The following is a 14679-nucleotide window of genomic DNA, read 5'->3' on the forward strand; positions in this document are numbered from 1 at the left end:
CGAGGATAAACTAATGCTCGAGATCATGGATAAAGTAATTATTGAGAATGCATCTGGACACTTTTTGCGATTGCGAAATTGCGATTTTATTCTTCAAATGGCCTATTGTTAAAACATGCATCTTGGTGAATGTTCTGAACAACATTTATGGTTGAATGTCATTAATAAACATTCTGTGCTTGAAATAAAACAAAGTTTTGGTTCTAAGGGATTGTCATTATTCAGTAAAACAATTGCGGATCTCAGGGCTCAGGGGAAGGAAGAATGACCAGAACACTAAAGGAAATCAGGATAGCTTGAGGTATTGACGATTGGATGCTGCTAATAAAACTGGAGTAAATTTCTTAGTTGAATGTCCTTCAATTATTGAGAATGCATTTGAACACCTTTTAGAATTAATTCCCATTTTTAAAACTGGTACACTGATTCGTGCCAGTAACAATCTCAAATAATATTCATCGTTAACTACTGTTATAGAAAATGCTTTTACTTACTGTCCTGGACTAAAACATTTCTCTCAATTATTTAAATGTAATTTCTTTTTTAAGCAGAACACTAAGAATCGATGGTTGCAAAAAAATTGGATCAATATTTTTTGGTTAATTCTGCAACAATGAATGAAAATTTTTTCTTTAAAGAAACCCGTTATTGAATCAACTATTCTCCTTTTAAATGACATTGTTATGTCGATAGATGTCTGTGGTAATAAGCTGAAATCAGGCCCGGATCTATAATTTTTGCCCCCCCCCCCCTGCAATATGTTTCCCCCCTGCAATGTTAAAATCTGATGGCCCCTCCCCAGAGACCAGGTGTATATTTGTAACATAAATAATTCTTAGTTCTATTTTTTTTTTTCAATTCCTTAGGTTTTTGAGCCCCTTAAGGACATGACCCCCCCCCCCCCCCGCACCGCGGGGTTTGTGGGTACGCAGATACGGACCTGGCCGAAATAATGTCGCTAAAACGCAAACATTGAAAACGTTTTTCCGTCTTGAATTTATAACTATATACAGCGCAGTGGCATCGATGACAGAGCAAAATGCTCTTACGCCATGGAAGCAGGTTCGAATCCCGGACGGACATTGTTATTGTTTAGCAGAAGGAAAGCTTCCTCCAATCAGGGACCGGGGACGGATACAGACTACCATTTTAGGTGGCATTTAATCTTGCTGAAGAATGACCTCCCTCCCTATGAACGAACCTACGGTTTTAGGTGCGAAAAATGAACTGCTTGAGTGTCAATAAAAAGCCTCAAATCGGCCAGGAAAAAGGCACTTAGTAGAGCATTAACGTTAATAAAAAGAAGTAAAATTTCAATATTTACGCTTAAAAATAAGGTATTGAAAAGATTACTGATATTGTGAATATTATTCAAAAAGGACGGATGGTTGGTATGGTATATCCAGACACATAAATGCGGACGGATAATATTGTCGACAGTTTAGAGGGGGGGGTCATGCCCAAATGACCCTCCCCTGCCTCCGATATTGTCTTAAAAGTTGAGGTTAAACTTTTTGCCACACTGAGGGGTCGCGGGTTTTTTAGTTGGTGAAAATGGAGTCACGACGTGGAAAATGTTGGTAACCACTGCCTTAAACATTAGTTGTTTCTAAGTGTCGAGCGTAAAATATAGAAATATGTATTTTCAAGAGCTAAGTATTATCTTGAGGATAATAAATTTGAATATTCGTGTTCCTTAATTTCCTTAGATTAATTGAGCTGTTATAACAAGGAGGAATGCAGTTTCGGAACAAAAGAATTTCGAGTGCGTAGGTCCGGTTCGCATCAGAACCTTCGAACAGTAACAAGCTCGGGACAATATCCGCTGCTCCCCAACCCCAGAGAAATCTCAAACACGTTCTTAGCCCGTGGACATGCCCTTGATCCACCGAAACCAATTGACTGCATTCCCGGACCAGCTTCAAGAAGAAAAGACGAGAGGGAAAGAAAAAAAAAGAAAAACAAATGGACGTCCTACTGAACCAAACCGCTCGCAGACTGGCAGAGAGACCTTGAAAAGTACAAGACCACCAAAACCGACCCCAGAGGAAGGCACAACTCGCTTTTATACAGGGGTTAATAATTTTTGAGAGAAAGGCGAGTACAAAGAAACTGGTTCTCACCAACAAAGAGTCACCTATCGGGCATAAAAATCTCAATCTTGAAGGTTAAGGAGGATCTATTTTAATTGCGATCTCTCTCAAGGTGTAACGGCCAGCGAGGATGGCTCGGGAGAAAAAGGAGGGGGGGACGGGGGAGTTACGGAGTGCGCTCAGGCGGGGGTGGTGCGTTAAACTATCGGTAGGTGGATTTATGGGTGGACTCTGCAAAGAATGGGAGAGACTCGGGAAAAAGGAAGGCATTGTTGGGTTTGATGTCTACTGTAATTCTTTGGAGTGCCCTGGGGTGTAATACCTGGTGAGGGAGAGAAGATTGGAACACCTGCTGGTACTTCTATAGGCCGATCGATTCTGCAGAAACTATCGAGGGGAATCTGCCATAAAAGTAAATGTGAAGGCATTCCATATAATGGCCGCTCTTTCAACCAGTGCTCCTGCACTTCTCTCTACAGAGAGGTATGATTTGCTGTGGTGCGCCAACTTACCTCTCTATAGAGATACCGGGAACTCTCATTACAACAAAGGTACTTTTGAATAGCATTGAGGCAATAGCAAGCCTATGCGAGATAACGAGTGGTAGGCACTTCTTAATAATATGAAAAAATATATTGAAATTAAAAAAAGTTTAAAAAACTGAAACGGCGAAAAAAAAAACACTAAAACGCAAAAAGCAAGGTAGGTGTTGTTTTATATCATCGTCTTATTGAGTAAAACAAGTCATATGGTCTGTTAGATATTCCCATTATTTCCGTTGATGAAAAAAAACTGTAATTGACAACGTACGACTACGGTATTTAAATTGAATCATAATGTTATTAATGAAAAAGTGACAGAGGATTTCAATAGAACTAAATAAATTGGAATATTCAATGTATCAAATGACTTGTTGTCAGGGGCGGATCCAGAAATATTTGGAAGGGGGGTCAAGTTTTAATGACCAGCGTTATATATCCTACGTAAAAAAGCTTCTCTTATGCAAGGGCGTCCACCCCCCCCCCCCCCCAATGAGATGAAAACTCATTCAAATACCTCCTCTCTACAATTTTTCAATGGTTAAGCTGATTAGAGATAATTGTGATTTCGAAAATGAACAAAAGCCCATTCAAACGAACCCAGTCAATTCTTTGAACTGTGACGCGCTGAAGAAGAAATACCTCACAGAACGAAGCAAAAAACAAGTTAACATTGATTCCATGTACTATTTTTTCGAATCTAAAAATTTGAAGATTGGTAATATAATCATAACAAAATTCTTGTCACAGCGAGGTCAGCTGACCCTTTGACCCTCCCCTGAATCCGCCCCCCTGCTTGTTGTACTCAATAAGACGATATTAAGCAGCACCTACCTTGTTTCTTACCTTTTAGTGTTTTTTGCCGTAGTCGGGTTCTCCTCCCCCCCCCCGCCCCTAGGTTTTAAAACTTTTTTTAATATTTCAATATTTTTTTTAATATTCTTTTATTATTTTTAATAATTCTTGTAATATTTTTTGTTTTATCCAGGGATGGACAACAAAATAATAGAGTGAGTAATACACTCTTAACAAGCAAGCATTTTAGTTTGATATACAAAAATGATAAATTTAATTTATTGTTATTGTAAATGAAACTGATAGAAAATTTTTATCATAAAAGATATATCTTTCTTCATAAAACTATAATAGTAATTTACCCCAAAGTTGTGTTTCTTACCTTTTTCTTTTTCCCTTACTCGGATTATGAATAAATTTATTTAAAATCCGCTCTATAAAAAAAATCGGTTAAAATCGAGATCTACAAGGTAAAAACGAATTCTCCCATTGTTGAAATCGGTTAAAATGTAGCCCATGTTACTCGTGGCATAATAAGGAATCAATTGACATTTTATCGGTAAAAATTGGATGAAAAGTTGAAGCGCTACGGTGGAACATAAGTAAATACAAGACTGATAAAACCTGAAAAATCGTCTCGTTAGAAAAAATCAAAACTTGATCAAAAAAATAAAAAAATCGTATTTTACCCGTGCCATAATAACGAATCGATTGACACCTTATTCATCAAAATCAGACGAATAGTTTAGGCTCTACGGTAGAACATACGTAAGTACAAATATATACATTAGGGCGGTCACCGAGCTTAGTTTTAACCTTCAGTTGTGAAAACTGAGTCAATATTCAAAGGCTCTTTCTCTACTTTGGCTCTTATATGCGTTAAATAGGTACTTTTTCTTTCTTTACAAAAATTTATATATATATATATATATATATATATATATATATATATATATATATATATATATATATATATATATATATATATGTGTGTGTGTGTGTGTGTGTGTGTGTGTGTGTGTGTGTGTGTGCTTGTATATTATATATCTAATTTGAATTCTGACACTTAGAATTCGAAGAATAATGTTTTTCGCAATTACGAGTTGCGACAGGACCCTACTCATTGGAGGCTAATGTTTCTAGAAACGGCTCATGTCCTCCCAAGCCTGCCGTCCTCCTGAGCGGTTACGTGTGTGTATGTGTGTAAGGACTTGTTTGTGTGTAAGGACTTGTTTGTGTGTAAGGACTTGTTTGTGTGCAGACGTGTGTGTATGTAGGAGTGCGTGTATGCAGGACATGGACGCCACCGCCTAGGAGGAGGGAATTCCGGTGGATAGTGCTGCTAGTGGAGGCTATGACCAGAAAAGCAGCTCCGTCCTTCGGTGGACGGCGGTGCTGCAGAGGCTCTGGTCCATTCTGAAAAATGAACCTTACATCAAGGACTCTCAAATGAAAGCAATAAGCAATCATGATTGCTCAACAAAAAGATTAAAATAAATAAAAGAAAAAACAAAATTTGACTAAAGCGCCATTTGTTCTTGGAAACTACAATTTCCGCAATTCTCTTCAGAGTCGAATGCATTCGTTGATTCTTTCTAGAAGTTGAACATCATCTGTTCTCTCGTTCTATTAGAAACTCAATATATGTCCCAAATTGTATACGTTTAGTACTTCGTTCTTGAAACTTGCCTTTTTCAGTTGAGAAGCGTAATACAACAATACGCTGATCACACATCATATACAAGGCCTCATTACTGAATAGACCTTGGCCTAGGGCCCCCGATATTTAGGGGCCCCCAAATGGCAAAAACTGTTTTAGTCAGTGGCTAAAATTGTTTTATCCAACGGCTAAAATTGTAATGCTTGACTACAGAGGGCCCCAAAAACTCTTTGACCTTGCGCCCCTTGATATCTTAATCAGTCCCTCATCATATATATTAATTTTTTTTTTCCAGAAAGTAATTGCATAAAATCGGTTAGCAGAAACATGTTGATAATTGATCGACAAACATTAAGCGTTATTAACTGAGGTTGGAATGAAGTTGCAAAACAAAAGAACAAAGAAGGAAAAGAAGCAGCTTGATATTTCGGATGCGTGTATAATGGAAATGTTTTAAAAAGTGTCTATTAAACAAGCTTGTAAAGAAAATAACAATGAAATAACTACTTTTTCATAGGCATTCACATTACGGTAACGGCACCAGTAACAGACATGCTTAAGACATTGCTCCCAGGTTAACTCAATTTTCTAACCCACTTAACGTATTTAGACTTTTAAAATTATTTTTCTCCCATGCAACAACATCTCGTCTAACGTTTGGCTGCTTCTGGATCCTCTGAATTAGTCAATTATATTTTTATTTTCTGATTTTCGAAGAAGTCTCCGAACCTTAGTAACAGACACCGAAAAATCTGATGATACCAAGAAACAGACAAGCTAAAAGGATGAGTACAGTTCCCTTTTATCTCTTAAAAATTAGCAAACGTTCTTTATTTCTGGTACAATAACCATTACAAAAAAAATGAAAACTAAATAAATAAATTAAATAAATTAGAACTTAAGGCGACAGCGAGGTTTTTACAAACAAAAATTTGATTTAAACTTTCGAATCGGAAACATATGAAGGCAGCTTGCCTAACAGCATCTGTACTAAACTATGCAAATGTAAAAATAAAAATACGTATGTAATCAGTTAACTTCATAATTTTTCACCTTCTTCTGAAGCTGGACACCACTCTTCTCCTTCTGTAGATGATGAAAATTTCTTCTTTCTGTAATTTCGTGGTTTTGTTAATGGTTTCTTCTGTTCTCTCCTTTTCTTCACCTTTTTCTTGCTTCTTTCTTCTTGATGCTTTTATTTTCCTCCTTTATTTTGAAGTTTTGCTTCATCCCGTATCTTCTTAGCCTCTTCTTGTTCCTGTTTGTATTTCTGTTTTTTCAACACCTCGTTTTAACACTCTTGTGAAGTAATAACTGCTACTTGTATTCTATTGCTGCTGTTAGATTTTATATTTACACTGTTGGAAGCAGCAAAAGCGGCAGGAGTCCAAACAAGGGCTTTTTTGAAGGGGCTGGGAATACCGCCCAAGACACTACTAATAGCGCAACCTTTTAAAACTATTTTTAAATCGGCATAGCTCCACAATGGACCTTATTCACGGTTTGGCAACGCTCCCATCAGCTGTCCGTCTGCGGGTATTTTGACCAATTACGTAGTAAATAAAGAATAAATACCTTTGTGCTGAAAAATTAAAATGTCAGTAATCCAACGTTATTAAGCACAAAACTTGCAAATGATTGCAAACACGTGTTTCGGTGTTACAAGGAACACCTTTTTCAATGCAAAGAAGTGTGAGCTTTTGGATGAAAAGTCATCCGAGAAAAGCAACACGGTGGAACAGGAGGTAGTATAAATATCAAAAAATAGAAGTTAAACAAAATAAAAAAATTTTGAAAAAAAAAATAGAACCGACTTCAAAATTGCTCTAAAAAGTGAAAAATAATTTTATTCTTTAAACACCTTCGATAATACTTTTAAACATAATTTTTGAAGTTGGCGCAAAAACGATCGATAAAATCATTCACAGCCATAACTCAACTACAAGTATAAATTTAACCAGCTCCAGTTTCTTCACTACCACATGCATTACGCATTGATGACAGCATATTTGAGTAACGATATAAATGTTTCGTTCCTAAGTTTGGATGACTTTTTGATAAAAATATGAACGAAGCATGGTTACAATGGATTTTACTTTTTGTTTTTGCGCCAACTTCAAAAATTATGTTTAAAAGTATTATCGAAGGTGTTTAAAGAATAAAATTATTTTTCACTTTTTAGAGCAATTTTGAAGTCGGTTCTATTTTTTTTTTCAAAATTTTTTTATTTCATTCTTTTTAGTGTAAATGTAGATATTTCAGTAAAAATAAGAAGTTACCTAGTAAGAAGTGCGGCTCTATATCACTGTATTGCTTTAGAAAAGCCTTTATTCAAAATTATCATTACAATTACTATTAATGTTACAGTTATATGGCACCAAACTTTTATAACAATGAGTTTCATATTGTCGCGTAGATGAAGATAGCGAAGACAATGTGAAAGCCAAATGAAGCGAATACTCGTTAGTCTCGAGATCTTTATTCAGAACCACGAATGAACGTTACATCTCCTTATATACAACTTGAAAAAGTGCTGGAAGTTTCCAGCACTTGAAAAGATACAGAAATTAATAGAACATTCGAGAAAATACTGGAAACAGTAGAAACGAAATTTTAGTAAAATTCACTTTGTCCTAGTCGGGATTTGAACCCGGGTTGCTCGTGTGGGAGACGAGAATTCTACCACTGAGCCACCGTTATCCACGGATGAAAAGAGCGAACTTCGCTACAATATGATTTTAATCATTTAATAGGGAAATTTACTGTTTTTTGCCCATAACTTTTTATCTAAAGAACAAATATGGTCAAACAAAGTAATGGGACCTAAGTTGAGCCATCCTCTATCCATTAAAAAAAGAATCATCAAAATCGGTTCACTAGGTGAGACGCTATGAGTGGACAAACAAAAAAAAAAAACATACATACGGTATGAACTGATAACCGCCTCCTTTTTGAAGTCGGTTAACAAAAAAGATAACACAGCAACACGAAACGTTTTTCCGTTGGAAAGCCAAGTCACGTGCTTTCCCCGCGAAGATTCCTGCGTCAGCAACCACACCCACTTACCTTTTCTAGACGCGCCATTCCGTTTTGTCCCCATTATATGCGCTGAAGCAGGGGTAAGGCCAGAAGTTTCATCCAGCTGGGTTATTCCAGCTGGGAGAAAGGTCAAAGGATTTCGCCGTTTCGTACCGCGTGGTATGGCCATTTTTAATTCAGAGTTTTCTCGCTATGTGTCTTACTGTTCTGGGAGAGATTTCGACCTTTTAACATGCCGTATTGCTGTGCATATAATTGCAATGAAAGAGGAAGAAAAGGAGGATTATCGTTTCACAGGTATGAAATTTTTCTTCATTGTTACATTTTTTAAAAATTAATTAGCAATTATAATTATAGTAAAAGTTCCTTTTAAGAAGAAAGCAAGAAACGACTTTCTAAGTTAGCTGTTAAAAAAGTTTTTTACTGAAACGATTCTTTTGATCAACCAGAAGGCAAGAAAAAGGTGTTTCTCGGAGATTCCGTATCGTACATATTTTAGATACATAACCATATTTCATAAGACGTTTTCCCAACACTTATCAGTGTGCTATATCTTCGAATGCAAATCATGAAGTGTACGATTTTGAAAATATAATTAATAAAATTTGGTAAGTAATAACTCACAAATTTACATTTATCTGAGAAATTAAGATGTTTTCTTTTTTTCGTATTAAAATTAAGAAAAGAATTTCATTTACTTTATTCATAAAAAATGTAAAATAGGGCACTACTTAATAGATGAATTTCAGGACTGAAAAGGTAAACAAAATTCCAAAGCAACTTTGTTTGTTGCCATATTCGGCTCGTTTATTCTTTTATCAAAATGAAGGGTATGCAGCAACAAAGAGTTCTCCATTTTTTGATTGTTGGGAAATCTCCTAGAGATAACTGTATGTTGCTTCAAGCGAATGAAGCAGCTAACTCATTCTAACGAATAACTTGAGAACTATCAGCCGCAGATAACTCCTTGTTAAACCGAACGAACTTGAGAATTATCAACCGGAGATAAATCCTTCTTGAACCAAACGATCAAAAAATTTAGTTAACTGCTGCTGCAAACCCTTCAAATGTCTTTCAAGTTTTGTCCTTTAATATCTCAACTTTTATCCGTAAATTGAAATGTGATACTTTTTGTGTTACATATTTTATAAATCATTTTAAAAAGTTTTTCACACATTTATTATTTAGTTTTCCACGAGATGAAAAATTAAAGAAAAAATGGTGTGAGATGATACGAAGAAAAAACTTTACACCATCGAAACACTCGAAGCTCTGTTCAAAACATTTCCAAGAAGCTGATTTTGAAAGACATTTCGGTTTATGTAAGTTGAAAAAAGGAGTTGTGCCAAGCATATTTTTACGAAAAAAAGATGTACCATCAAAACGAAAGCTACCAAAGCAGATAACTTCAACTTCGAAACTGACGAGGTATTTTGCTTCTCAATTTCCAAATTACCAACTGTCTCACCTTGTTTTACGTTTTTCCGAAGTTTTTCATAAAACTGAAACGCGTCTCTGTTTCAGTTTGACGTTGGATACTGCTAACGACACAGACGAAAATTCAGATGATACTAAAGATCACATTCTGTTTCACAAAGATGTACAGAACAACAATAGATTGATTAATGATATTCATCAAAAAGGTGCAGCGTCTACCATTAACGGAGGTACTGAGAGGTATGTAATTTTTCAGACAAAAACTATCTAATAACTTAAGCAATAAGTGTAGACATCAACAACTTTATCTTACTTAAAATACACCGCTAGCTTAGTTATTCCATCCGAGGTCTGCAGTTTCGTGCTTTTTAGCACTCATCAGCCCGGAATGAGTGCTAAAAAGCACGAAACTGCAGTCCTCGGATGGAATAACTGAACTGGCGGTGTATTTTAAGTATTTCTGCCTTAGCCCTGGCTTTAGGGCGGTAACTTACTACAGAACTTTATCTTATTTTGTAAAACATTGGAAAACGGTTTGTATCTGAGTGCTAAGGTACCAGGGGCTAAAACAAGGAGACAGTTATGGGGGTCATGATCCCCCTTAAACCTACGACAATATTAACCATCAGTGGCGTACATATGAGAAAAATATCCATAATTAAATGATTTTTTCTTTTAATGAAACTTAAATACGTCTCTGTTTCAGTTTGATGTTGGATACTGCTAAAGACACAGACGAAAATTCAGGTGATACTAAAGATCACATTCTGTTTCCCAAAGACGTACAGAGCAACAATACACTTATTAATGATATTCATCAAAAAGATGCAGCGTCTACTAATATCGGAGGTACTGAGAGGTATGTCATTTTTCGGATAAAAACTATCTAATTACTTAAGCAATAAGTGTAGATATCAACAACTTTATCTTATTTTATAAAACATTGGAAAACGGTTTGTATCTGAGTGCTAAGGTAACAGGGATGGAAACAAGGGGAAAGTCATGGGGGTCATGCCCCCTCCCCCCTAAACCAACGACAATATTAGCCATCAGTGGCATACATATAAGAAAAATATCTATAATGAAATTAATATATCTTTTAATGAAACTTAAATACGTCTCTGTTTCAGTTTGATGTTGGATACTGTTAACGACACAAATGAAAATTCAGGTGATACCAAAGATCACATTCTGTTTCACAAAGACGTGCAGAGCAACAATACACTGATTAATGATATTCATCATAAATATGCTGCGTCTACTATCAGCGGAGGTGCTGAGAGGTATGTCATTTATCAGATAAAAACTATCTAATAACTTAAGCACTAAGTATAGACATCAACAACTTTATCTTATTTTATAAAATATTAGAAAATGGTTTGTATCTAAGTGCTAATTTACCAGGGGCTAAAACAAGGGGACAGTTATGGGGAGGTCATGATTCCCCCTCCCCCCCTAAACCTACGACAATATTAACCATCAGTGGCGAACATATGAGAAAAATATCTATAATGAAATTACTATATCTTTAATTAAAACTTAAATACGTGTCTATTTCATTTTGATATTGGATACTGCTAACGACACAGACGAAAATTCAGGTGATACCAAAGATCACATTCTGTTTCACAAAGACGTACAGAGCAACAATACACTGATTAATGATATTCATCATAAATATGCTGCGTCTACTATCAGCGGAGGTGCTGAGAGGTATGTCATTTATCAGATAAAAACTATCTTATAACTTAAGCACTAAGTATAGACATCAACAACTTTATCTTATTTTATAAAATATTAGAAAATGGTTTGTATCTAAGTGCTAATTTACCAGGGGCTAAAACAAGGGAACAGTTATGGGGAGGTCATGATTCCCCCTCCCCCCCCCCCTAAACCTACGACAATATTAACCATCAGTGGCGAACATATGAGAAAAATATCTATAATGAAATTACTATATCTTTAATTGAAACTTAAATACGTGTCTATTTCAGTTTGATATTGGATACTGCTAACGACACAGACGAAAATTCAGGTGATACCAAAGATCACATTCTGTTTCACAAAGACGTACAGAGCAACAATACACTGATTAATGATATTCATCAAAAATATGCAGCGTCTACTATCAGCGGAGGAACTGAGAGGTATGTCATTTTTTAGATAAAAACTATCGAATAACTTGAACAAGAAGTGCAGACATCAACAACTTAATCTTGTTTTATAAAATACTAGCCACCTGCGGTGACCAGCTGGTTCGCCTTTTTACGCCAAACGCCATTATCCTTTCTATGCAAGCAGCCACCTACGGTGGCTGTTTGGCTTACTTGTCGTTCTCCCTTTTCCACCAAGATTGCCGCCTTTGGCTGCTGTTTAAATAAAGTTGGCTGCGGTATTAATCAATCTATATCTATCTTTATCAATATGAATATGAATAAAATATTTTCTGTATTTATCTCCAGTTCTGTTTTGTACCATTAATCTTTTTACGCCAAGAATTACTCCTGCTGCGGCCTCTATCTACTTATTCGACCTATATCAAAATTTTCTAATCCATCTTTATTTATTTTAACCTAACCACCCATGCCTTAACAAAAACAAAGGTAAAAATTAAAATTAAAAAAAAAAAATCTCTCCTACGTTCTTCGTAGTGTGCAAAAAGAAACGTTTGCAAAAAAAAAAATCACTATTTTTATTGAATTAAATGCCCTGTCAGAGCCGGATACCCGGCTAGTTGTGAACAAATTTCACGCTTGCTCCAAAGAAGCTTTTATTCAAAATTTTCATTATGCTTACAATTAATATTGCTGTTGTAAGGCAACAAATTTTTGTAACAATGGGTTTTATATTTAATCACTAGCTGCATTGTCCGGCTTCGCACGGCCTACCTCGAAATAAAAGTTACGTCAAGTGACGCATGTTCAACAATCGGGCTTCAATTATCGAAAAAAATATATATATACTGTAAAATTCCCCGTCAAAATAATCATTCTTAAAGAAAGAAAACTGCAAATTTAAAATTTCCGAGAAAGCTAAACGCAACCCCCTATAAATACGCTGGCCTCAAAAAGTTAAGGTACAACATGTTTTTCGAAATTCACCATAAAAAAATGGCAATAATAATAAAATGCATTGTGTGCATGAATGATAATAACGAACTTCAAAACCATTTATAACAAAAAAGTTGCTACCACTTTTATTTTATAGAATAGAACGCATTTTTACAAGTGGAAAAAATATGCAAATATCGAGCTTTCGTACTTTTGTGTATAACTTGTGTTGATTTTCAATTGTTGTTGGCAGTTTCGGCGACAATAGTCAATAGAGTTTAGAAAATGTCTCAGAGACGTCGTTTACCGGATTCGTTAAGGTGGAGGGCAGTTGGATGGATGGAAATGGGATTGTCGCAGGCTGATGCTGCTAGACTTCTCAATGTGTCTCGTAGTGTTGCTCAGCGACTTTAGGATCGATACCAATCCGAAGATTCTGTGTCCAGACGACCTGTTTGTTCCAGGCCCACCACGAGCTACAACACCTGCAGAAGACCGTTTTCCAGTTCCTTCGGCCCGAAGGAGAAGAACAACTACTGTTCCGCAGCTCGTTGAGGACCACTTTGTAGCATCAGGAAGATGAATCTGTGCTACTGCGGTGCGAAATCGTCTTCACAATGCAGGTCTCTATGCAAGACAACCAGTTTTGTGCGTTCCCCTCAACGGACCAGAGCGAAGCGATCCTCTTATGCTGAGCAAGAGAACATGTTGCCTGGACCCAGCAGCAATGGGCTTCTGTGCTGTTCACAGACGAGTTCAGATTTACATTGGAGAGTGATTCAGGGTGTCTTCTAATCTGGAGGTAACAGCGCAATTGATACCATCAATTCAAAACTGTTGAAAGACCACAGTTATAGAGGTGGTGGAATCGTGGTTTGGGCAGGGATCTCGCTCGGTGGTCACACTGATCTGCACATGTTTCATGGAGGAACTCTGATTGGTCTGAGATATCGGGGTGAGATCCTTGATCCATATGTCCGCCCATAGGCTGGTGCTATTGGTAACGGCTTCATTTTGATGAGTTATAATGCACGACCTCACCGAGCTTGTTGAGGAGTCTCTTGAGGATCACGGTTTGAGACGAATGGAATGGCCAGCTCGATCTCCAGACCTGAATCCGATAGAACATCTTTGAGACTATCTTGGCAGACAGTTTGATGCTTTAAATCTTCCTCAAAGGTCTTTACACGAGCTGGAACAAAGCTTACTCTGTGTCTGGTTTTCGCTTCCTATTTCGGTGTCCGAAAACTTAATAAACAACATGGAAAATCGATGACGCCAATGAATTCAAGTTAGGAGGAACACATTCCTTATTAGAACCCATTTTTGTACTGTTTCTCTGACGTTTTACTACGTAACACTGTGATGTTCTGTTTTCTTCAAGAATGAACTTTTCCGCAAAGATTGCTTTTTTTGCTATAAATCGTTTATGCAATACACTTATACAAATTTCTATGACGCTTTCAATAAAAAACCATTAAATGCACATGGCCTCCAAATAATTAGCTTCTGGATTCATGCATTTGAAAATAAGATTCAAAAAACCTGTTGTACCTTAACTTTTTGAGGCCAGTGTACAACTAAAATCCTATTTTAAAAAATACAATTATAAATACAAATACAAAAGTGACGACCAGCAACAGGCTCTGGGCCCAGCTAGACTGGTCCCAGTCAAATTACAATCCCCAGTGAAGATCAATGGCCCTCTTAAAACTATCTACTCCCTTGCTGATTACCACTTCTTCCGGTAAGCTGTTCCAAGGTTCCACTACCCTGCTAAAATAATAATTTTTCCTAACATCCATGTTAGCCTGAGATTTAAATAACTTAAAACAATGACCCCTTGTCCTGTTTTCAGTGCTAAACTTCAGCCCTGTAACATCTTTCATTTTAATAACAACTGAATCATGTCCCCTCGGTCTCTTCAAAAGACCGAGGGAAAAAAGGAAGAAGATAAATCGTCAAATAATAATAATCAAAGGTTGAAAATGTTACCTCAAAACAGGGACAAAATTTTATTTAGCCGAGGAAAAAAAAGTGGCAACCTGCTGAACGGTAATTTAAAA

Source organism: Uloborus diversus, chromosome 1 (genome assembly GCF_026930045.1).
Source record: "Uloborus diversus isolate 005 chromosome 1, Udiv.v.3.1, whole genome shotgun sequence".
Lineage (NCBI taxonomy): Eukaryota > Metazoa > Arthropoda > Arachnida > Araneae > Uloboridae > Uloborus > Uloborus diversus.